The 24,231-nt window shown below is 38.6% G+C and overlaps 1 protein-coding gene and 1 non-coding gene across 2 annotated transcripts in view; both read left to right on the top strand.

Moving 5' to 3' along the window:
• Positions 1-24,231, top strand: part of Kif3C (Kinesin family member 3C) — a 685,271-nt gene that overhangs the window by 359,164 nt on the left and 301,876 nt on the right. The gene's annotated exons all lie outside the window — the stretch shown is intronic.
• On the top strand, positions 5,963-6,044 carry TRNAS-AGA (transfer RNA serine (anticodon AGA)). The gene has a single exon. It is a non-coding gene; the product is annotated as a tRNA-Ser (tRNA).

The raw sequence follows: 24,231 nt of genomic DNA, 5'->3' as shown, positions 1-24,231 counted from the left end.
GACAACTCCAAGGAGTTGATAGACTCATCGAGGGAGGCCCTAACATCATGTCAAGGACAACTATTCGACATTTACACAGTATCTATCATACCTTGCCTTGAACTCATTCACAGTCATGGCACCCATAACAGACTCTGGCAGCTTATTCCATTCATTCACCACTCTCCAAGTAAAAAACCTAGCTCTAACACCCTTGCTAACCACACTCTTGTGCAGCTTCCATGTATGGCCCCTAGTCCTCCCACCTCCAGTCCTATTCTCAAAAATATCTTTTGAATTAATCTTATAGAAACCCTTCAGTAATTTGAATGTCTCAATCATATCACTCCTTTTCCACCTATCAACCAATTTCTGCAACCCACAAATCTTCAACCTGTTCTCATAAGGTTCATTCCATAGACCTGCTATCGTCTTGGTCACTTGTTTCCGGATCCTCTCCACCTCCTCCCCATCCATAAGAAACCCTGGTGCCCATATCTGGACACAGTAGTCTAGTGGGGTCTTATCAAGACTCGATACAGAGGAACAATAACCTATTTGTCTCTGTTTGTTAAAGTATTTTTCAGCAACCAAATGATTTGATGAGCTGATTTAGCCACTTTTGCGATGTGTCCCCTAAACTTCAACTCCCTATACACCAACACTCTCAAATCCCTGGCCTCGTCAATCTCCTGTAGTACGGTTCCACCGATGTGGTATATTGCTGCTAATTTTTTCACCCCAAAATGCATAACCTTACACTTTGCCACATTAAATTGACATCCATTCTCTTTAGCCCAGTCCTCCAAACTATCCAAATCATCATGCAAAATTTTGACATCCTGTGCACTCACTATTGTTCTACCCAACTTTGCATCATCAGCAAACAAATAAACAGTTCCTCTCAGATCCTTTCCTATATTGTTAATGAACAAATTGAACAGTAGTGGTCCAAGAACAGACCCTGCTGCCCACCACTAGTCACAGACCATCTTTTGGACTCTACTCCTGAATAAACCACTCTCTGATATCTCTCCAGCAACCACCCTCCTATCCATCTTACCATCCCTATATCCATCTCCATATGCTGCATTTTACTGATTAGAATTCGATGTGGTATCTTGTCAAAGGCCTTAGCAAGGTCCGGTAGAATCACTGTAAACCCATTACCCTTATCCAGTTCAGTGGTCACTGTGTTATAAAACGTGAGCAAGTTACTGAGGCATGATCTACCCTTCACAAAACCATGCTGTCCCCCATACAGTATCCCATTTTCAGTTATCCAGTCGTGCATTTTCCTCTTGACTATTTTCTCCAAGACCTTGACAGTGATTCCTGATATGCTGATCGGTCGGTAATTTACAACAGCACTCTTGGAACCTCCTTTATGCAATGGAACTATTTTCTCCTCTTTCCACCCTCTCAGGACTAACCCATACCTGAGACTCAAATTAAACAAAATGGTCAAGAGCACTGACAATTCTTTAGCCACTTCATGTATGAGCTGGTATACCATCCAATCCCACAGATGTATTGACATTGAACTTTTGTACTAGACTATTCACCTCCACTTCATTCACCACAATTCCTGTATAAGCTATTGGTTCATTCATTCCTGCAATGTCACCACCTGGATGATATACTCTTGCAAAGTGCTCACTCAGTAATTCTACTATATCAGCTGATTCGGTTACCTCCCTACCATCGGCATTCTTTAAAATCATTCTGCCATATACATTTTTTCTTTTACTTGCAACATATTGAAAAAACTGTTTGGAATTCTCTTTTAGCCTGCATGGCTAATGTTCTTTCATGATCTGCTTTTGATTTTCTTACCACCCTTGTTACCCTTCTGACCTTCGCTTTATACCATTCATGTGCCTGCCGGTCACCTTTCTCCTTAAATTCCCTCCACTGTTGTTTCTTTTTTTGCAGCTCCAGCTTAATGGTGTTATTCATCCATTTAACCCCTCCTTGATTTATTATTCGGACTCTAGGTATACAGTCAGCCATTGCCTCCTGCAAACTCTTCTTAACAGCTTCCCATGCACTATCAACATCCAGCCCTTGCAGTTTTACATGCCATGGCACTGAACCAATCAGACTCCTAAGCTTGTCATACTTACCAGCTCAATAATTCCACATGTACCCTGTCTTAATTGTGAATTCCACACCTTTAGCCACCTCCCAAGTCATGACCCTATGACTTGGGAGGTGGCTCTCACCAATTGGTGACAACGTGATCATATTTGTTAGCCAATTCTGAGATGCAATTACTAAGTCAAGCACTCTCTGACCCCTGGTATTTTCCATTACATGCTGTCACAGATAGTTATCCCTTAATAACTGCATAAAATCCAATTCCTTCCTCCCGTATGTCCTCTCCTCCTTCCAATCAATGTTACCATAGTTGAAATCTACCATAATAATCACCCTCCTTCCACTCATTTCTTCTATTTGCTTATGCATACTATCTCCACCATCTATTCCATCACCTGGTGTATAGTACCCAACTGTATATTTTGTTCTGCTAGTCTCAATCTCACATCAAATAGCCTCAAATGTGTTCTTTTCTCTGCAGTTCCACTTCTATTCTCCTTGGCTGCAGCTCATCAGCTATCATCAATAACACTCCTCTCCCCATTTTATTCTCCCTGTCACTCCTGAACACACCATACCCCCTCATATTCAATCCCACTAACTATATCTTCTGTCAGCCATGTTTCACTAATGCCAACAACCTGTGGCCTGGAAGTGTCAACCAAGGCCAAAAATTCAATACAGTTATTCATATATATGTATGCCTGGAGATTAGGATTGTGAATACTCCCAATGTCTACTAGTCGAGTATTGTCGAGACATATTTTTAGCTGTGCATATCCCATTTTTCCACTCCTGGGGTGAACTCCTATCTTGTCTAATGTGAGATTTTCACATTCCAGTACAATTCCAGTCTCCAGCTGCTATCTGCTAAGTGCTGCTGCATTCTTATCTTAAAATTTATTTTTCTACTTGTTTCTGCCTTTCCACTTCTATTTCTGTGTTAATATTTCTAATGATGTTGCTACATTCTATACCATTGCATAGGTTTGCTATGAACCAGCTTCTCTCTTTATGCAGGTCTTACAACTTTTTTCTTTTGAGGAAAGCTTGTTCCTTTCCTCATTCCACCATATTCTGTTTTACTGCTTCTTTTAATTTTAACCACATATCCTAGTTTCAGGTAACATTATTCCAATTTTAACAGATTATTTGGAATTTGTTTGAAAAGATCAACAGAAAATTTGGTGGAAGTCTCCTTGGTCCAGAACTGATCTCTACTTGTTCTGTGAAGTGGAACTGAAGTAGATTTGGATTATGATCTGACATGTTGATGTCAAGATGTTTTATCTGAATTATCCTGTTTATAAGAGGAGAAGAAGAGATATAAATTCAATCAAGATAGGTACCAATACAATGATTCATTTAAATGTAAGCCTAGAGATTAGGATTGTGAATCCTCCATATGTCTACTAGTCGAGTATTGTCGAGACGTGTTTTTAGCTGTGCATATCCCATTTTTCCACTCCTGGGGTGTCCTCCTATCTTGTCTAATGTGAGATTTTCAATACAATTCCAGTCTCCAGCTTCTATAATGTAGTGAGCACTGTATAAATATGGCTGCAATTCCTGGAAGAATTTTTGTCAAACTGTTCCATGGATGAAGCATAAACATTTATAAACTTTATTACACATCCCCTATTTCCATTCTATTGTCAACATTCTTCCTTCTACACAGAGACGTAGCGAAGGTGTAGTGGGTTATCCACGGGTGGCACTTTGAACCTTTTTTAACTTTTGCAGAGAGTGTTACTCGAGACTGTGTTTTATAGAAACGCAGTCTCGAGAACTCATTTTCAAATATTTTAATATTACTGTGAATTTTCCTCACAATTGCTGTAAGTGTTACTAGTTGTGAGAGGGGTTTTTCTAAATAAAATCGATTAAGAATTACATACATTACTATGAAATAGACTTTACCAATGATCATTGACGATTTTGCTAACAGAAAAGCAAGAAAAATAACATTTTGGAATGTTGAAATTAAAAGGGTATAGTTTCTGGGAAAATTCCCATGCTACTCCCCTTAAAAATTATTATTATAATTACGGCTATTATAACCTGTTTCCACATAAGTAAACCCTTCCCCTTCTCCCCCCCCCCCAAATGCCCCCCTAAACACAATAATATATATATATATATATATATATATATATATTATTAATACATAATCTGGTTTTCCAAATTTATTTTTCCCACATCAAAACACCCCCCCATGCCCCCTTCCTCCTTACCCTCTCCCCCTCCCCCTTGTTATAAACAACCTTCAGTAGGATCATGAAATTGGAAGACATCCTAGAATCAAAACAAGGTATGTACAAAATTTTTCCACCTCTTTTATTCTGCTATAATTGCCTTCTATACTCACCCATAATGCCCTAAAATATATATACCCCTTTTTTTGAGTAATAATAGCCAATGTATTTAAAATAAGGGACACTCATAAACAAAAACAGGCTATAATAGCTGTAATTATAATAATTGAAATTAAAGTTTTATTTCAAAAATAAACATAGTGTTTTAATTTATTTCCCTATACATCATTTTGGCTTTTTGTAGTATTTTTGGTGTGTATTGAGAGGAGCAGCAAAAGCTCTAGCTACACCACTGCTTCTGCATCCATTTGGATATTATAGAATGACACAAAGAAGGGGAGGGGGGGGAAGCAAGAATAAGTACTCTTACTCCAGCTGTGTTAAATCTTCCAAAGCTCCAAAAAGAAAGAAGTGGATATCTATCTGCTAAAGTTTGTATATCTTTATATCTGCAAAAGTATGTTTCTTGGAGAAACAGAAATCTGATATTATGCTGTATCATAAGTTTCCATATAGTTTTTTGTTTAATTTGTCTGTGGAATTCTCGTACATTTAATGAGGCAATGAAGAAAGGAGATGTTATGATTAGTGAAGACCTCATCAAGTTCATCCCAAATGAACCTGATGAGGTCTTTAATCTGTGAAGGAGCAATTGTGTATCCTGCTTCGTGTAAACTGTTTTGCAGTTGTTTTCCATTATTTCAATTTCATGCCTATCGTTCTTGATTTGAAATCTAGTTACTTTCTTTTCATGAAGATGATAATCATACTCAGAAAACTTTGAATCAGTCAACTTTATTATATATTTTTTAATTGTATCTCTCGCTTTCCCTTTAGTAGCATGAGATGGTTCTTCCGTAAACTCTTTTGAGCCTGAAGAGTTTTCATTTGATGATTCACAACCTTCTCCATCTTTACATTTTTTATTAATTCTTTTTCTTTTAGATGCGGTCCTTTTTAATTTTTTTTTATTAATTTATCTTTCCTTTTTCATGATCTTGTCTGCATATGTAGTTCTTTCAGATGTTTTACTTGATTTTCTGTTTCCTCTCCAGTTTCTCCTTGCAGATCAGTTTCATTTTGTTTGCATTTCATCTTGTATCTGTTCAGTTGTTATACTAGGTTCATTATTGATAATTTCAACTGATATTGGTCTATCTATATTTGACTTTGACTTTGGCTCCTGGATCTGGAATTTTGGGGCTAATTTCTAGCAGATTTGGTCGTGCACTTTTTTGTGATTTTGCAAGTGTAGTTTGTTTAAAAGCACTGTCTTTTCTAGACCGAATTGGAAGATGTGGGAACTCTTCATTATGCCTCTCTGATATATATAGCGTTCTAATTGGCTCTACCAGTGCTCCTACTCTTTCAGCAAAAGTTCTAAAAGAACAGGTGTTAACGCGGTGTTCAGAACTTTCGCATTTCTGACATGGTTTGAGACACTGATTAGCAATATGTCTGATCTCCATGCAGTTGAAACATTTAGATTTGGTGCAGTTACCACCCAAGTAATCACATGAACCACAACACAGGCACTGCCTTTGTACTCTGGGATAGTTTAACATAGAGCAGTCGTGACTGAGTGGTTAAGGCGACGGACTAGAAATCCGTTGGGGTCTCCCCGCACAGGTTCGAATCCTGTTGGCTGCGGATTTTCCTTTGTATGTGTCAGGTAGTGAGATAGTTATGGTTGAAGAAAGCCAGAATTGCCAGAATGTGAGTTAAAATAGTGGCTTGATAGAGAATTGCGATGTACAAGATGGCAATGAGAGCGGTGATCTAAGAAAGAGTGAAAGCAACCATACTGAGAGAGAAAATGGTTTAAATGATAAAAATAATGAGGAATTATTTGTAGGAAGTGAGATCGCTAGGTTGCGCGCAGTGATACAAAATGCGCAGCGGCAATTAGAGCACCTGCAAAACTCTTTCCAGAGTGATTCGGATAACGTAAAAAAACAGTGCAAGAATGAGAGAGTTTCTAAAATGAAGGAAAGAGTGTTGTATGGTAACTCGTTATTAAGAGGGGTGATAGATGGCAGTGTAACTAAATCGTACTTACCGGGTGCGAAATTTAAGAATGTAAGTGAGAGTATTAGAGTGTAAAAACAGAGGGTGAAAGAATTAACAATTGTGGCGGGTACAAATGATTGAAAGGTCATAAATTTTTTATGAGAGAGGACTTGAAAGTATTGTTAAAGGTAGCGAAAGAAAAGAGTGACAGAGTTAGAATGGTTAGTCTGTTGCCGTGGTATGACAAAGAGGAGAGTAGGAGGAGGGCCATAATTGCAAATGACATTATGCGTAGGTTATGCAGACGGTGTGGTGTGGAATTCGTGGACGTGTGGAATGAGTTTGAAGGGCGATAGTACTTATACAAGATGGATGGCCTGCATTTAAATGGACTTGGTGTGCGGAGACTGGAAAGAGTGTTGCTGAATGGAGTGAAAATGGATGTGCAAAACCAGGGAAACTAGAACTACCAAGGAGGGGGGGGGGGGAATGGATATGCAGACATCAGTGAGACAGATGAGTGTAAGAATGTATATAATGTACCCGAGCCAGCACTAAGGACAAAAACTGGGAATGGGTCATTTAGAATAACGTATCAATATAGGGGTGGCACTAAGGCATCACTGCATTTCATGTATACTAATGCCAGGAGTATTAGGAACAAGAAGGAAGAATTTTTGTCCTTGATTGGCTCTTCCTGGCCACAGGTTATTGGCATTAGTGAGACATGGCTGACGGAAGAAGATATAGTTAGTGGGATAGAATGTGTAGGTTATAGTGTGTTTAGGAGGGACAGAGAGAATAAAATGGGGGGAGGGGTATTATTGATGATAGCTGATGAACTGCAGCCAAGGAGAATTAAAGTTGTATCGCAGGATAGTGAAAGGAGCTCATTTGAGGTTATTTGGTGTGAGATTGAGACTGGCAGAATAAAATATACAGTTGGGTGCTGCTATAGACCAGGTGATGGAATAGATGGTGGAGATAGTATGCATAGAGAAATCGATGAAATAAGTGGAAGGAGGGTAATTTATTATGGGGGATTTCAACTATGGTAACATTGATTGGAAAGAGGAGAGGACACGTGAGGAAGGAAAAGGATTTTATTCAATTATTAAGGGATAACTATCTGAGACAGCATGTAATTGAAAATACTAGGGGTGGGAGAGTGCTTGACCTGGTAATAGCATCTCACAATTTGACTGTAATGAATATGACCATGTTGCCACCTATTGGTGAGAGTGATCATAAGGTCTTGACCTGGAAGGTGGCTAAAGGTGTGGAAATTTCGATTAAGACAGGGTATATGTGGAATTACCGTGCTGGCAAGTATGACAAGCTTAGGAGATTGCTTGGATCAGTGCCATGGCATGTACAACTGCAAGGGCTGGACGTCGATAGAGCATGGGAAGTGGTCAAGGAGCATTTACAGGAGGTAATGGCTGATTGTATACCTAGGGTCCGAATAGTAAAACAAGTAGGGGGTTAAATGGATGAATAACACCATTAAGCTTGAGCTGCAAAAAAAGAAACAACTGTGGAGGTAATTTAAAAAAAGGGGTGACCTGCAGGCACACGAACGGTATAAAGTGCAGGCCAGAAAGGTAACGAGTGTGGTAAAAAAAAGCAAAAGCGGATTATGAAAGGAAACTAGCTTTGCAAGCAAAAGAGAATCCAAAACAGTTCTTTCAATATGCTGCAAGTAAGAAAAAAAACTGTATACACGGTAAAATGATTTTAAGGAATGACGATGGTAAGGAGGTCACTGAATCAGTCGATATAGTGGAGTTACTGAGCGCACACTTTGCAAAAGCATATCATCCAGGTGGTAACATTGAAAAAATGAAGGAACCATTAGTTTATACTTGAATAGTGATGAATGAAGTGGAGGTGACTAGTCTATTTCAGAACCTTAATGTGAATACATCTGTGGGAGTGGATGGTATACTGGCACGGGACTTGTGTGAAGCGGCTAAGGAATTATCAGAGCCCTTGACCATGTTGTTTAATCTGAGTATCAGGTCTGGTTTAGTCCCGAAGGCGTGGAAAGAGGGGAAAATAGTTTCACTGCATAAAGGAGGATCCAAGACTGTGGTTGCAAATTACCGACCAATCAGCATATCAGGAGTTGTTGTCAAGGTCTTGGAGAAAGTAGTCAAGAGAAAAATACAGGAATGGATTGATGAAAATGAGATACTGTACAGGGGACAGCAAGGCTTTGTGAAGGGTAGATCATGTCTGGGTAACTTGCTCAAGTTTTATAACAAGGTGACGGCTGAACTGGATAAGGGAAATGGGTTTACAGTGATACTGATGGACCTGGCAAAGGCGTTTGACAGGATTCCACATGGAATACTAATCCGTAAACTACAACATATGGGAATGGATATAGGGTTGGTGAGGTGGATAGGTTGTTGGTTGATGGAGAGATATCAAAGAGTAGTGTATTCAGGAGTAGAGTCAAAAAGACGGCCTGTGACTAGTGGTGTGCCGCAGGTTCTGTTCTTGGACCACTGCTGTTTAATCTCTTCATTAACGATATAGGGAAGGATCTAAGTGGAACAATTCATTTGTTCGCTGATGATGCAAAGTTGGGTAGGGCAATAGTGAATGCAGAAGATGTCAAAGTCTTGCAGGATGACTTAGATAGATTGGAGTTCTGGGCTAAGGAGAATGGATGTCAATTTAATGTGACAAAATGTAAGGTTATGCATTTTGGGGTGAAAAGATTAGCAGCAGTATACCACATTGGTGGAACTGTATTCCAAGAGATTGATGAGGCCAGGGACTTGGGAGTGTTGGTGGATAGGGAGATGAAGTTTAGGGGGCACACTGCAAAAGTAGCTAAATCAGCTCATCAACTCACTTGGTTGTTGAAAAATACCTTGACGAGCAGAGACAAGCAATTAATGTACCTCTGTACCGAGCCTTGATAAGACCTCATATCGACTACTGTGCCCAGATTTGGTCACCTCGGTTCCTTCTTGATGGGAAGGAGATGGAGAGGATCCAGAGGCGAGTGACTAAGATGATAACTGATCTATGGAATGAACCATATGAGAACAGGTTGAAGATTTGTGGGTTGCAGAAACTAGTTGATAGGCGGAGGAGGGGAGATATGATTGAGACATTCAAATTGCTAAAGGGATTCTATAGGATTAATTCAGAGGATATTTTTGAGATCAGGACTGGTGGTGGGAGAACTAGGGGACACCTATGGAAGCTGGGAAAGAGTGTGGTTAGCAGGGGTGTTAGAGCTAGGTTCTTTACTTTTAGAGTGGTAAATGAGTGGAATAAGCTGCCAGAGTCTGTTGTGGGTGCTATGACTGTGAACGAGTTCAAGACAAGGTAATCGCATAGTTGTGTGGACATGATGTTTAGGGCCTCTCTTGATGAGTCTAAGGACTTCTGGAGTCGCCCGAAATAATAATAATAATAATAACTTATGATGATGCCTATACCAAAATTTGGTACAGGCGTCTTCATCCATTGTGAAGGTGACATCACCAGAAAACCAGTTTGGATCTTCACCTGATAAATCCTTTTGTATGTTACTGATTTTGCCCAATTTAGAGAATGTCTGTAAAAGAATTTCATTATTGTTCTCTATTGGAAATCTTTTGATTTTTACTGTTTTTACCTGTCTCCCAACCATTACTGGAATAACTGTGCTACCTTCAAAAGTAAAATCCTGTAATAGTATTTCCCTTGTTTCCACATTTTTAACTACAATTAAATATTTCCCTCCGCCATGCCATCTGGAGTGAATGAATAAATCTTATTATCTCCAACTATCTCTTTTAAAACCTTAGTCACCCATCTCACTTCTTCACATCCTGAATTTCAATTCCTAGAGTTTCTACCCTTGGAGGAATCTCAGTTGGGGAAAAAGGCTAAAACCTTTTCATTTGATTCTAAGAGAGAGAGAGAAAAAAAAAAACTTTCAGTCATGAACTGACAATTAAATAATACCGTGATATAGAATAATTCTACACTACCACCACCAGTACTCTATTTGAGCTATTATAAAGTGGCTGCTGTGATACCCTAAAAGCAATCCCATAATGCAGATATTAACTGTACTGCCAAGGTTGAAGTAATGCTGAAGTCATTTTTCATATACAAGTAGCCAAAAGGTATCACACCTTATTTCTAAAATACCCTGGATTAGAGATAGATGTTGAAAGTAATATGTCCCCTGAAATTCAGAGGATATATTCCAAAGGTGGTAAAGAAAGTACCACAGAGGATTGCTGCAATAATGAGAAGGATGCTGACCTGCAGAGATAAGAGTAATCATTATGTTGTATAAGACCCTGATCAGACCACACTTACACTATTGTTCTCAGATTTGCTCTCCAGGATGTGAAGGAGATAAATTAATTGTGGAAAGGGTACAAAGGTGGATAACAAAGATGGTTTCAGGACTGTACAGTTATGAGAATCAGCTGAGGGAATGGATTTGCAGAGTTTGGTGGATAGAAGAAGAGGTAATATGATTTAGACTTTTAAACTGCTGAGAAGTGGTTACCAGGTTGACACTGGGAAGTTCTTTTGCATGGTTGAACAGTGGGAAGGAGTGATGACAAAGGACCATCCCTGGAAGTTACGAAAGGAAACTGTGAGCAAGAGGGTGAGGAGTGGTTTCTTTGCATGGAGGCTGGTTAAACCGTGGAATGCATTGCTTGATAGAGTGGTGAGAGTGAGAATGATCGGTGAGTTTAAGGATTGGTATGATAGACTTTGGGTTTCCTAGGAGAGACCTCCCACAATGAGTCTTGATAGACTTTATGTTTCCTAGAGGGGACATCATACGATGAGTCTTGATAGACTTTGTTTCCTAGGAAGGACCTCCTGCGATGATTCTTTTGACTCCATGGATGCCTAAATAATAATAATAATAATAGTATTTCCACTTGGTTAAACTATGAATTAAAGATGCCAAGAAATTATATTCTTGGTTTAATCCTTTATCCAAGTGTATGCAAATAAAGTTTGCTTGTGAAGTAATTTCACAACTGGACAACTCATATACAGAGGCTAATGACTTCACATCACTTGTCTTAATAAGGCTTATAATAAGGTGCGACATCTTTTGGCTACTTGTATATGGAAATATGACTTCCTCATTACCTCAACCATGGTATCACTTCTGGGTCCGTCTTCCACTGATGATACCTCAATATTGGTCAAAACTGGTCTGGGTAGTTACCCTTCCCATAATGCATTGCATTATACATCTGAAGTCATCAGCTGCTATATATGGTTGCCCTGTCATGAAGTTAATTTAAATGCAAACTTTGTTTGCTTACACTTGGATAAAGGATTAAACCAAGAATATAATTTCTTGGCATCTTTAATTTACAGTTATACACATACGAAGTGGTATCAAAAATTTTCGAGAGTAGCTCTGTTTATGATAAATTACGTGATGATGTCTAATTTGTAGATCAGGTGTTACCGTGAAATATTTGAATGTGGAACACAGTGTTTGGTTGAATTTCTAAGACATTATTACTTTAAATGCTTTAATTACTTTCAACCAATGTTTCTTGTTAGTGCTTTGATACAATATGGCGATTAAAGGTAGATCTTTGCATAGGTTAGTGTGAAAGACAAGTAAAGTGAATGATGTAATTTTTTCAAATGGTATGGTGCCTTGAATGTAGCATATATAAATGGGAAGATGTCATGAATGCTTATATGGAGAGGCTGAAGAAAAGAAAGGAGAGATTGTGGGTATGGGAAGTGCAATATTCTAATGGACCATGAAGCATTTTAAATGAGTAGGGAACATGGCATCATAATTGAAATGGTGATTGAGAAAAATTGTGCAAATGTTCAGAAAGTGTGTGGAAGTGATAGCAAGGAAAAGAGTTTGATTGACAATAAAGCATGTGATAATGATGTTGAAAAACAGAGTACAATTAAAAGACGACAAGCAAGGTTGGCAGAAAAAAAGCTTATGTGCCTCACAGTAAGATAGCAATAATGAATGATAGTGAAAAAATGATGCAAGATTTGAAAGCTAAGTTGGTGAAAATGAGGCAAGAGCTGAAACAGATGTGGAGTGAAATGAAGAAAATTGTAGATCTGTATCTTTCATGTCTACTCTATGTGGACCCAATTCCCCTGCTATCATCAGCAGCACATATAAATTCCAACCAGTTGGTTTGGAATGGTTTCCAATACCAGCTGAGGATTGCCTAGAGTCCTGAAGTATGCCGGATGTGTGCTATCCAGATTCTTGGAATTTTCATGCCACTATTATTGTTGATATTTGGGTGATTTATCAGAATTTCACAGGTGCTTCCTTAAATTTTCTTTCATACCAAGTTTTTGTATGGTGTAAAGAGTGGGTACTTCTCCAGTTGATTTGGTGTGAGGTGTTGAGAGTGTGATCTGAGAGGCCTGCTTCACCAAAATGGTTATATTTAATGTGTCTTATGTGTTCTTTCTTACGTATAGGGATTATAAGTCCTGTTTCACCAATGTACGGTAACTTACAGGTGCAGTGGATGCAATCTACTCCAGGATGTGCCAATGGGAGGAGAGGATCCTTGGAGGAGTTGAACATGTTTTTAAGTTTTGTAGGTGATTTAAAGGTGGCATTGAGACTATAATGGTGTTAGATTCTGTTGATTTTTTCTGATAACCCTTTAATGTATGGGATGGCTGTGGTTTTGCTGTAATCTAGATTCTTTTTTGATGTGGAAGTACTTTGTTAATATTTTTTATATAATGAAACCTGTAGTGAATTCATCACTAAAAAACGTAATGACTATTTAATTCGCAAATATTTCATCCCAAGTATCTTGGGACATCAGTAGTACAGTAGTTCAAACAATACGAGGAATAACATACAGGTGCATGATTACAATGTAATCTCAATTTGCATGCAGTAACATGTTATATAAGTAAATTAAATATAACTGAAAAAATTAAATAAATAAATATATATATATATATATATATATAAAGATTATTTTACACAATTTTGTATGACAATATCCCATACTTCAGGAATAGTAAGAACGTCGTTACGGTTTAAATTTGGTGTGTGTGTGTAGTAGGGCTTCAACACTTTCTTTATATAAACGTTCATATAGGGAGCAACAACTTTTACACAGATAAAGATCTGTGTAAAAGTTTTGACTTCTCCCAATGGATCCTATGGTTTGGATTTTCAGCTCCGTGTTGGGCGAGACCAGATTTCTACAGTTAAAAGACGAATGTGGTCTTGATGTTCCGAGATGCGTTTCTGTACAGACCTACTTGTCTGACCAAAGTTATAAAGAAATACAATTTTGACACTATTTACAAACCTATCAACCAAATCTATAACTTGTTACCTTCTCTTAAGGACAAACTCTCGCATCTGATGTTACCTGGCGTTTATGACATCTCGTGCTCCTGCAAATTGTCTTACTTTGATCAATTCTGATTAACCACCCAAATATCAACAATAATAGTGGCATGAAAATTCCAAGAATCTAGATGGCAGACATTCAGCCTACCTAATATTTAGTATCCAGCATACTTCAGGACTCTAGGCAACCCTCAGCTAGTATTGGAAACCAATCCATACCAACTGGTTGGAATTTATATGTATAATCACGATGTTAATATATATACATAGACTTGTTGTTGCTCCCATTGGAATTTTACAACCGATAGATAATATTAATAATAGGATTCTAGCGTTCATATAGTAATTTTTTTTTCTTCACCAGAGGTCAGGCGAATAATTGTTGTAACAGTTGGTCAGTAAGTTTAACAAACCATGTAGATTATAGTGCAGCTTGTTTCTCTATATATAGTATATATGCACCAGAAGATGACCTTGATATAAATGTCAAATGTGGATTTTGGTTAATATTAAACTGCAGTTTTACTCAAACATTGTAGTTGTCTCCATAATTTACCAAAATGTAATCAATGTTGAATAATTTTTTGATAAGCAGGAAATTTCTCTCCCCTGTTCAAACTGTTAACAGCAAGTTTTACTTTGAGGTTTTGAATTCGATGGGTTGTCATCCATGACAATGTGCCTCCCTCCTGCACATCACACATTGTTTGACAGTTCCGTTCCTAACTTCCATCAAACATGACAGTCATTCCTATCCCCCCCCATTAACCTAATCTTGTTTCCCCCCCCCCCCCGGTGACTTTTTCCTTTTTCCTAAGTTGTTAAAATTCTAGTGAAAGGGCATCATTTTGAGAAGATTCTGGTAGAATTGCAGGAGGTCTCAATATAGTCACACTTCAGGACTTCCAGGGATGTGTAGAATCATGGAAAAACTGCTGGGACCACTGTATATATGTCCTAGTTTCCACTGTTTCCTGCTTTGATGGAAACTAGGAATGAGGGCAAGTGCTTTTTTTGTTTAATGATAAAATTCTCTGTCTGCCTATTTTGCTTTCTGTTCTCACATTCTTGTCTCTGATACTACTGTCTTTTCTATTCACAAACATTTCAGTCTCACCCGTTCCACTTCTACTATTTTGCGCCACCTCTGACTTTTTTATGATCCCTTGTGCATGTCACTCATTGCACTTCATCCTAACAACAGTCCGTCCAATTGATTCAACAATGTGTATTCAACAACATTTTTCCTCATATAGCTCAGCTAGAATACTATATTTATTATTTTTACTTTCCACCATCTCAGGCCATCATTGTGCTACTTGGCAACACAGTAAATACCACACTTTTTTGTCCTTCATTCCTCAGCAGGGCTCCTGATATCCATCTTCACATTCTCCTTGTGCCCACAGCTACCACATACTTATTGATATACTTAGCACCTTTACTCCATGCACTCTGACTCTTTAGTCATGTCCACTTCTTTTTTTCCCACTGTCTTTAATGTCTTATCTCATTTTGCATATGCCTCATCTTGTTTCTCTCTCTCTCTCTCTTAATAATCTCATTTTTATAGTTGATTTTTTGCTTGGAGAGCGAATAAATGTTGCCCAGTGTTGATTAGCATAGAATGGCTTCAACATGATTTTTTTAATGTGAATCCTAACCCAGGAAAAGTTATAACCCCTATCATGCATTTAATACTGTGGGTATTGGCTAAGGCTTAGGTAATTGAGACATTTTGCTCTAGAGATCAAACATGGTTCTTTTTCAAGTTGCATCAGGCCAGTCTGCTTACTAGAGACTACCTAAACACATTTTAGGTAGTATCCTAAAATTTGCAGCCATCCATTTCTGGATTAGGATTTGAACACAAGGGCTCTTGGTTGGATGCAGATGAATGAGTTTAGGCTTAGGTGCTGGTTTATAATTAAATTTAATGGAATAAAAGCAGCACAGAGAAATAATGAAAAGGTTCAATCATTCTGATATTTCAACTTTGTCAAAGAAACATTTTCAAGAATACAATATTAAAATTGGAATAACACACACACACACAAAACAGTAAGTGGAAGAAATTAGATTATTTTAAGCCTAAAGTCCTATGAGGAACATTTTCTACGGGTGCTTTTGGCTATCCTTAGCTGCTGGGCAAGTGGCCTAAGAATTAAAGTTTCTCAAATCTTGGAAAGTTTAACACAACCATATTTATTTAGATTAGGCTGTTTTCTTTTAAATCTGGCAGCATCTTCCTTGAACACCACACAACTATAGTCAGGCAGGTTTAGCTGGCCATGCCTTTTGGTAACTTTGCACTGGATCAGGTGGAAAATAACTACTCTGTTTTTTAGAATCAGCAGCAGCAGCAGATTAAAAAAACAAAAAAAAACTAGCCTAATTTAAATTAATATGAATGTTTTAAACTTCCCAAGTCTTGGGAAACTTTAATTCTTAGGCTTCCTGCCCAGTAGCTGAGGCTAGCCAACAGCACCGTTAGAGGAAGTTCCTCAGAAGACTTTGTGCTTAAAATAGTCTAATTTCTTCCACTTATTGTTGTGTGTGATTTTATGGATGTTATTGCAATTTTGATATTTTATTCCTGAAGACGTCTCTGTGAGAGAGAGAGAGGAAATATCAGAATAATTAAACCTTTTGTTTCTATGCACAGTATTCGCTACGTAATTATCATCATCAAATTCCTGCCATGTACCCACAAGGGGTGTACAGGATATAATAGTACTACATGAAAAAATTATTATATCATTACTTACTTCCTATCTACAATTTTCCTCCAAATCAGTCTGTTACTTGTCAAGACTCCAACATCATCAGATCTTATATTTCTGTCGTCTAAGGCACTTTGTACCATATCAATCCACCTATATCTTGGTCTTCCTCTGGGTTGTTTTGCTGCCAACCTGGCAGAGAACACTTGTTTTGCTAATCTTTCTTTGCCCATTCTGTTTAAGTGACCATACCACCTGAGATTAGCTCTGCTAACGCATTCCTGAATGCTGACAATGTCAAGTTCTTTCCTAATATCCTCATTTTTAATATGATATTGCCATTGATGCCAACTGTTCACGCCTATAATCTTTCTCAGGACTCTCATATCTGCGATTTCTAGTCTTTGGTCAAGTGTTTTACTTCTGACCCAGCTCTCAGATCCATAAGTTAAAACTAATTTGAACACTGTCTTGTATACAGCTAATTTAGTGTTCTGACTAATTTCTCTCTTATTCCATGTGAATTTATTCAATTGACTTCCCACCATCCAGCTTTGCTGATTCTGTTGTCTATTTCTGTATTTAATTTACCATCTTCAGTAAAAATTGTGCCTAAGTAACTGAAATGTTTTACTTGTTACACAGGTTCACCATTCACAACACAGTTGACATTTTCAATGATTCTGCCTATTTTCATTGTCTTTGTCTTTTTATTGCTGACCTTCATACCATATCTATTACAACAACTATTCAATTTAGTCAGAGAATCTTGGAGACTTGTAGGGGATTTATTTAGAAGTATAACATCATCCGCATAAAGCAAAGAGCTGACATTAACATCTCCAATTTTGATATCATGTTTAATACCACTTTCCTTCATAATGTGATCCATATAGGTAATGAATAACAGAGGGGATAACATACATCCTTGTCTCACACCAGATTTAACATTAAACCATCTTCCTGTACTTCCTTCAGTTCTAACTGCTGACTTACAACTCAAATAAAGACTAAGTATTGCTTGATATAATGCCCCATTGACACCATATAAATGCAGCGTATTAAATAGCTTCTCTCTTGCCACCTTATCATATGCCTTTTCCAAATCGACAAAACTTAAATACAGATCTTTGTTATATCCCGATGCTTTCTCGACTATTTGTCGTAAAGTGAAGATCTGATCCTGACAGCTTCTGTTTGGCCTGAATCCAGCTTGTTCTTCACCAAGCTTTTCTTCCACAATTCTTCTCAACCGTTTCTCAAGTATACTTGCATAGATCTTGCCATGAACACTCAGTAGGGAAATACCTCTGTAATTCTCACATTCAATTTTATTTCCATTTTTATATATGGGTACTATGAGAGCTCTACTCCAATCATCAGGAATTCGTCCCTCTGTCCAGGCTTTCTGAACTATGCAGTGCAGCCACTGTAAGACTCTTATTCCACCATACTTCAGTATTTCTGGTCGAATATCGTCTACTCCTGCTGCCTTTCCACATTTCAAGCCTTTGATGGCTTTTTCTACTTCAAGTATGGATATGTATTCCTGACTGCATGACTGGTCAGTGTTTTTTACCACTGTGCTGTCATCACTGCTTCTTTCATTTAGCAGTTTTTCAAAGTAATTACTCCATACTTCAAGGATATCTTTTTCTTCCATTTTCATGTCACCTTTATCATCTCTAACTCCTTTTACAGCACTCTTTCCTCCATTTCTGAGCTTCTTCAACAACCTCCAGAATATTTTTTACCAACTTCTTTATATTCGTTTTCTATGTTCTTACCTAAGTTTTCACATGACTTTTGTTAAGCTAGTTTTACACAGTGTTTAGCATTCTTGCATTTCTCTCTATATTCTCTAAGAGCACAAGCTGACTTATTTGACAGGAACGTTTGATATGGTTTCTTCTTTTCCTTCACTGCCACTTTAACTTCTTGTGTCCACCAGGGAGTTCTGATTTTTTTATCCTTGCAGGCAACCTCACCACATGCCTCTCTGGCAGAATCAATCAATGTTTTCTTCAGAGTTTGCCACTGAATCTCCAAGGTTTGATTCCTGTTCTCGAACTCTTTCATTTTTTTCTTCAATAATCTTAGTGTATTTTAGTCTACAGTTCACATCTGAGAGCTGCTCAACTTTTATTTGCATTAAAACTTTCTTACATGTTATTCTTTTCAATATGAAATTCAATTTTATCCTGCTCAAGACTAAATAGTGATCGCTTCCAATTTCAAATCCTCTGTACACTCTGGTGTCCTGCACCAGGGAGAAAACATCACTATCAACAATAACATAGTCAATGAGACTTTTCTTATTCCTTGCCTCTTCTCTCCATGTGAATTTGTGCACATTTTTATGTTGGAACAAGGTGTTAGTAATAACCAGTCCATGTCCTGAGCTGAAATCCAACAGATATTTGCCATTATTATTAGCTTTGTTCTTTTCTCCAAATTTTCTCCAAATATTTTTGTATGTCTCACAATCATTTCCTACTCTGCTATTTAGATCCCCAACAAGGACCAACTTTTCCTTTTTCATTGTGTCAGTTGCTTTTTCTAAAGCCTCAAAAAATTCCTCCACTTCTACCTTAGTAGAACCTTCTGTGGGACCATAGGCACAAATAAGTCTCATTGTCCAGTTCCCCATTCTGATATTTGCCCACATTACTCTACTTGAGACTGACTGCCATTCAAGAAGATTAGCCTCGTATTTTGTGTTGAATACTATTGCTACTCCTTCATTTCCTTGATTGTCGTTGCTTGAATATAACATTTTGTATTTATTGCTCAGAAAGATCTCACCAGTTTTGGTCTTTTTTGTTTCAGTCACCCCTATTATATCGATCTGGTACTTACCTAATTCCTCAGCTAGCTCCATTTCTTTGCCATTCAGGCTTCTTATGTTGATAGTACCGATCTTTAACTCTGGTGATGTTGAGTTGGGGTTTGTTTTCAGATTTGTTCCAGTAGCTGACTTATCGCTGTTCGCCCTGGTTCCCTGGCGAAAACAACAGGGGCCTTGTTTAACCGGGCGACGCCCCAGCCGGCATGAAATTTTGTCATGTTGTACCATCATTTTTTATTTTGGTTTAACCAATAAGAGTACAATTTGGTCGGCTAAATCCCAAATTGCCAGCCCATCCTCGTTCGTTCAGTATCTAAGTAGATACCCAACAGGGTGCACCACGGGAAGGTGAGGATTTCACATTAGGTCAGAAGCCCTGGTCGGTTCTCCACATTCCTTTAAAGGCTATGTGGAGGTCTCCTCTCAGTTATACAGCTTTGACCCTTAAGCTGTATATTCACTACGTTAAATTCCATTATAAAGAATGGCAGATGTCCTATCCACTTAGCCACTCAGGAGGTGTGATATGTAATGCCATCCATAGAGAGAGTGTTGGAAGTTTTCCACTTGGTTATACTATAAATTAAAGATACCAAAAAATTATATACTTGGTTTATTCCTGTATCCAAGTGTAAGCAAATTTGCTCCTGAAGTGTTTTCATGACTAGAGGAATTTGTATATAGAAGCTAATGACTTCATATCACTTGCCTTAGTATCCCATAATGCAAAACACATATCCTTGAGGACATCTATAGAAGCTAATGATGCAAAGTTATGAGCTTCTGTATAAGAGTTGCCCTAGTCCTGAAAATACTTTAGGTGCAAACTTAGGGTGGTAGCGGACTGGAAATATCTAATTATAGGCCAGTTTGTGTGTCATCAGTAGTTGTTAAGATCTTGGAGAAAGTAGTGAGGGACCGCATACAGCATTAGGCAGATGAGGGTGGTGTTATCCGTGAGAGTCAACATGGATTTGTGAAAGGGGCGCACTTGATTTAGCAATATGCTAGACTTTTATAATAAAGTTACAAGAGCATTAGATGGGGGGGAAACGTATATACTGCCATTTTCTTAGACTTATTGAAAGCATTTGACAGGGTGCCAGATGATAAGCTGATATTTAAGTTGCAGCACATGAGTCTGAATGTCAGATTGGTCAACTGGATTTAGGATTGGCTGTCTGATCTGATAGGTATCAGAGAGTTGTGTATGTTGGAGCAGTATCAAGGAGGCAGAGGGTTACAAGTGGGGTCCCACAGGGCTCAGTACTAGGACATATATTGTTTAACCTTTATATCAATGACATTGCCAGTGGATTGCAAGGGGATATTCAGTTGTTTGCAGATGATGCGAAGCTGGAAAGGATTATTAGTAATAGTGCAGATGTGGTAGCCCTGCAAGAGGATTTGAATAAGCTAGATAGATGGGCAGATGAATGGGGATGTTGGTTTAATGCAGCAAAATGTAAAGTCTTGATGTTTGGGAAACATCGATGGGCTGCTGCATACTCTATGGGAGGAGTTATACAGGAGGAATTAGGGGAGACAAGAGATTGGGGTTGATGATCGATAGAAACCTGAAATTTAGGGGACATATTGCATAGGTGGTGAAGGTAACACAGAGGATTGCTGCAATAATGAGAAGAACACTGACCTGCAGAGATAAAAGGGTTATCATTTCGTTGTATAAGTCTCTGATCAGACCACACTTAGACTATTGTTCTCAGATTTGGTCCCCAGGATTTGAAGGGGATAAATTAACTGTGGAAAGGGTACAAAGGCGGATAACAAACTTGGTTTCAGAACTGTACCATGTTAGTTATGAGGATCAGCTGAGGGAATGTTGACTTTAGAGTTTGGTGGATAGAAGAAGGAGAGGTGATGCGATTGAGACTTTTAAACTGTTGAGAGGTGGTTATAGGGTTGACACCGGTGTGTTCGTTCGTTTGGTTGAACAGTGGGAAGGAGTGATGACAAGAGGTGATCCCTGGAAGTTATGAAAGGAAACTCTTTGCAAAAGGGTGCGGAGTCATTTTTTTGCATGGAGGGTGGTTGAACCATGAAATGCATTGCCTGATGGAGTGGTGAGAGCGAGAATGTTCAATGTGTTTAAGGAGTGGTATGATAGACTGTGTTTCTCAGGGGGAACTTCCCCTCGATGAGTCTTGATAGACTTTGAGTTTCTTACGAACGACCTCCCACGATGAGTCTTTTGACTCCATGGACACCTGGATAATAATAATAATAATGTCCATTTTGTTCAGTTAGACAATTTTTCTTTTCCTATTTGGCAAAATGATTCACACTGATATTAATAATTCTGTGCTGGATGGATGGAATTTAATGAAATTAATGAAATCGGGGAGGGGTGTTATTGATGATAGCTGATGAACTGCAACCAAGGAAAATTGAAGTTGTATTACAGGATAGTGAAAGGAGCTCATATGAGGCTATTTGGTGTGAGATTGAGACTGGCAGAATAAAATATACAGTTGGGTGCTGCTATAGTCCAGGTGATGGAATAGATGGTGGAGATAGTATGCATAAACAAATTGATGAAATGAGTGGAAGGAGGGTAATTATTATGGGGGATTTTAATTATGGTAACATTGATTGGAAGGAGAAGAGGACACGTGAGGAAGGAAATGGATTTTATTCAGTTATTAAGGGATAACTATCTGAGACAGCATGTAATTGAAAATACTAGGGGTGGGAGAGTGCTTGACCTGGTAATAGCATCTCACAATTTGACTGTAATGAATATGACCATGTTGCCACCTATTGGTGAGAGTGATCATAAGGTCTTGACCTGGGAGGTGGCTAAAGGTGTGGAATTTTTGATTAAGACAGGGTATATGTGGAATTACCGTGCTGGCAAGCTTAGGAGATTGCTTGGACCAGTACCATGGCATGTACAGCTGCAAGGGCTGGACGTCGATAGAGCATGGGAAGTGGTCAAGGAGCATTTACAGGAGGTTATGGCTGATTGTATAACTAGGGTCCGAATAGTAAAACAAGTAGGGGTTAAGTGGATGAATAACACCATTAAGCTTGAGCTCCAAAAAAGAAACAACTGTGGAGGGAATTTAAAGAAAGGGGTGACCTGCAGGCACATGAACTGTATAAAGTGCAGGCCAGAAGGGTAACGAGTGTGGTAAAAACAGCAAAAGCTGATTATGAAAGGAAATTAGCTTTGCAAGCAAAAGAGAATCCCAAACAGTTCTTTCAATATGCTGCAAGCAAGAAAAAAACTGTACATGGCAAAATGATTTTAAGCAATGACGATGGTAAGGAGGTCACTGAACCAGTCGATATAGTGGAGTTACTGACCACGCACTTTGCAAAAGTATATCATCGTAGAGACATTAAAAAAATGAAGGAGCCATTAGTTTATACGGGAATTGTGATGAATGAAGTGGAGGTGAATAGTCTATTACAGAACCTTAATGTGAATACATCTGTGGGAGTGGATGGTATATCGGCACGGGACTTGTGTGAAGCGGCTAAGGAATTATCAGAGCCCTTGACCATGTTGTTTAATCTGAGTATCAGGTCTGGTTTAGTCCCGAAGGCATGGAAAGAGGGGAAAATAGTTTCACTGCATAAAGGAGGATCCAAGACTATGGTTGCAAATTACCGACCAATCAGCATATCAGGAGTTGTTGTCAAGGTCTTGGAGAAAGTAGTCAAGAGAAAAATACAGGAATGGATTGATGAAAATGAGATACTGTACAGGGGACAGCATGGCTTTGTAAAGGGTAGATCATGTCTGGGTAACTTGCTCAAGTGTTATAACAAGGTGTCGGCTGAACTGGATAAGGGAAATGGGTTTACAGTGATACTGCTGGACCTTGCAAAGGCATTTGAAAGGATACCACATGGAATTCTAATCCGTAAACTACAACATATGGGAATGGATATAGGGTTGGTGAGATGGATAGGTGGGTGGTTGATGGAGAGATATCAAAGAGTGATTTATTCAGGAGTGGAGTCCAAAAGACGGCCTGTGACTAGTCGTGTGCCGCAGGGTTCTGTTCTTGGACCACTGCTGTTTAATCTGTTCATTAACGATATAGGGAAAGATCTAAGTGGAACAGTTCATTTGTTCACTGATGATGCAAAGTTGGGGAGGGCGATAGTGAATGCAGAAGATGTCAAAGTCTTGCAGGATGACTTAGATAGATTGGAGTTCTGGGCTAAAGAGAATGGATGTCAATTTAATGTGACAAAATATAAGGTTATGCATTTTGGGGTGAAAAGATTAGCAGCAGTATACCACATGGGTGGAACTATGCTCCAAGAGATTGATGAGGCCAGGGACTTGGGAGTGTTGGTGGATAGGCAGATGAAGTTTAGGGGGCACATTGCGAAAGTAGCTAAATCAGCTCATCAACTCACTTGGTTGTTGAAAAATACCTTGACGAGCAGAGACAAGCAAGTTATTGTACCTCTGTACCGAGCCTTAATAAGACCTCATCTTGACTACTGTGCCCAGATTTGGTCACCTCGGTTCCTTCTTGATGGGGAGGAGGTGGAGAGGATCCAAAGGCGAGTGACTAAGATGATATCAGGTCTGTGGAATGAACCATATGAGAACAGGTTGAAGATTTGTGGGTTGCAGAAACTGGTTGATAGGCGGAAAAGGGGAGATATGATTGAGACATTCAAATTGCTAAAAGGATTCTATAAGATTAATTCAGAGGATATTTTTGAGATTAGGACTGGTGGTGGGAGAACTAGGGGACACCTATGGAAGCTGGGCAAGAGTGTGGTTAGCAGTGGTGTTAGAGCTGGGTTCTTTACTTTTAGAGTGGTAAATGAGTGGAATAAGCTGCCTGAGTGTGTTGTGGGTGCTATGACAGTGAGCGAATTCAAGGCAAGGTATGA

The sequence above is a fragment of the Typopeltis vanoorti genome, chromosome 17 (genome assembly GCF_054136105.1).
Source record: "Typopeltis vanoorti isolate ZY-2024b chromosome 17, IOZ_Tvanoo_1.0, whole genome shotgun sequence".
NCBI classification, from domain to species: domain Eukaryota; kingdom Metazoa; phylum Arthropoda; class Arachnida; order Uropygi; family Thelyphonidae; genus Typopeltis; species Typopeltis vanoorti.
The sequence above is the reverse complement of the archived record's forward strand: the minus strand, read 5'-3'. Positions and strand labels throughout refer to the sequence as shown.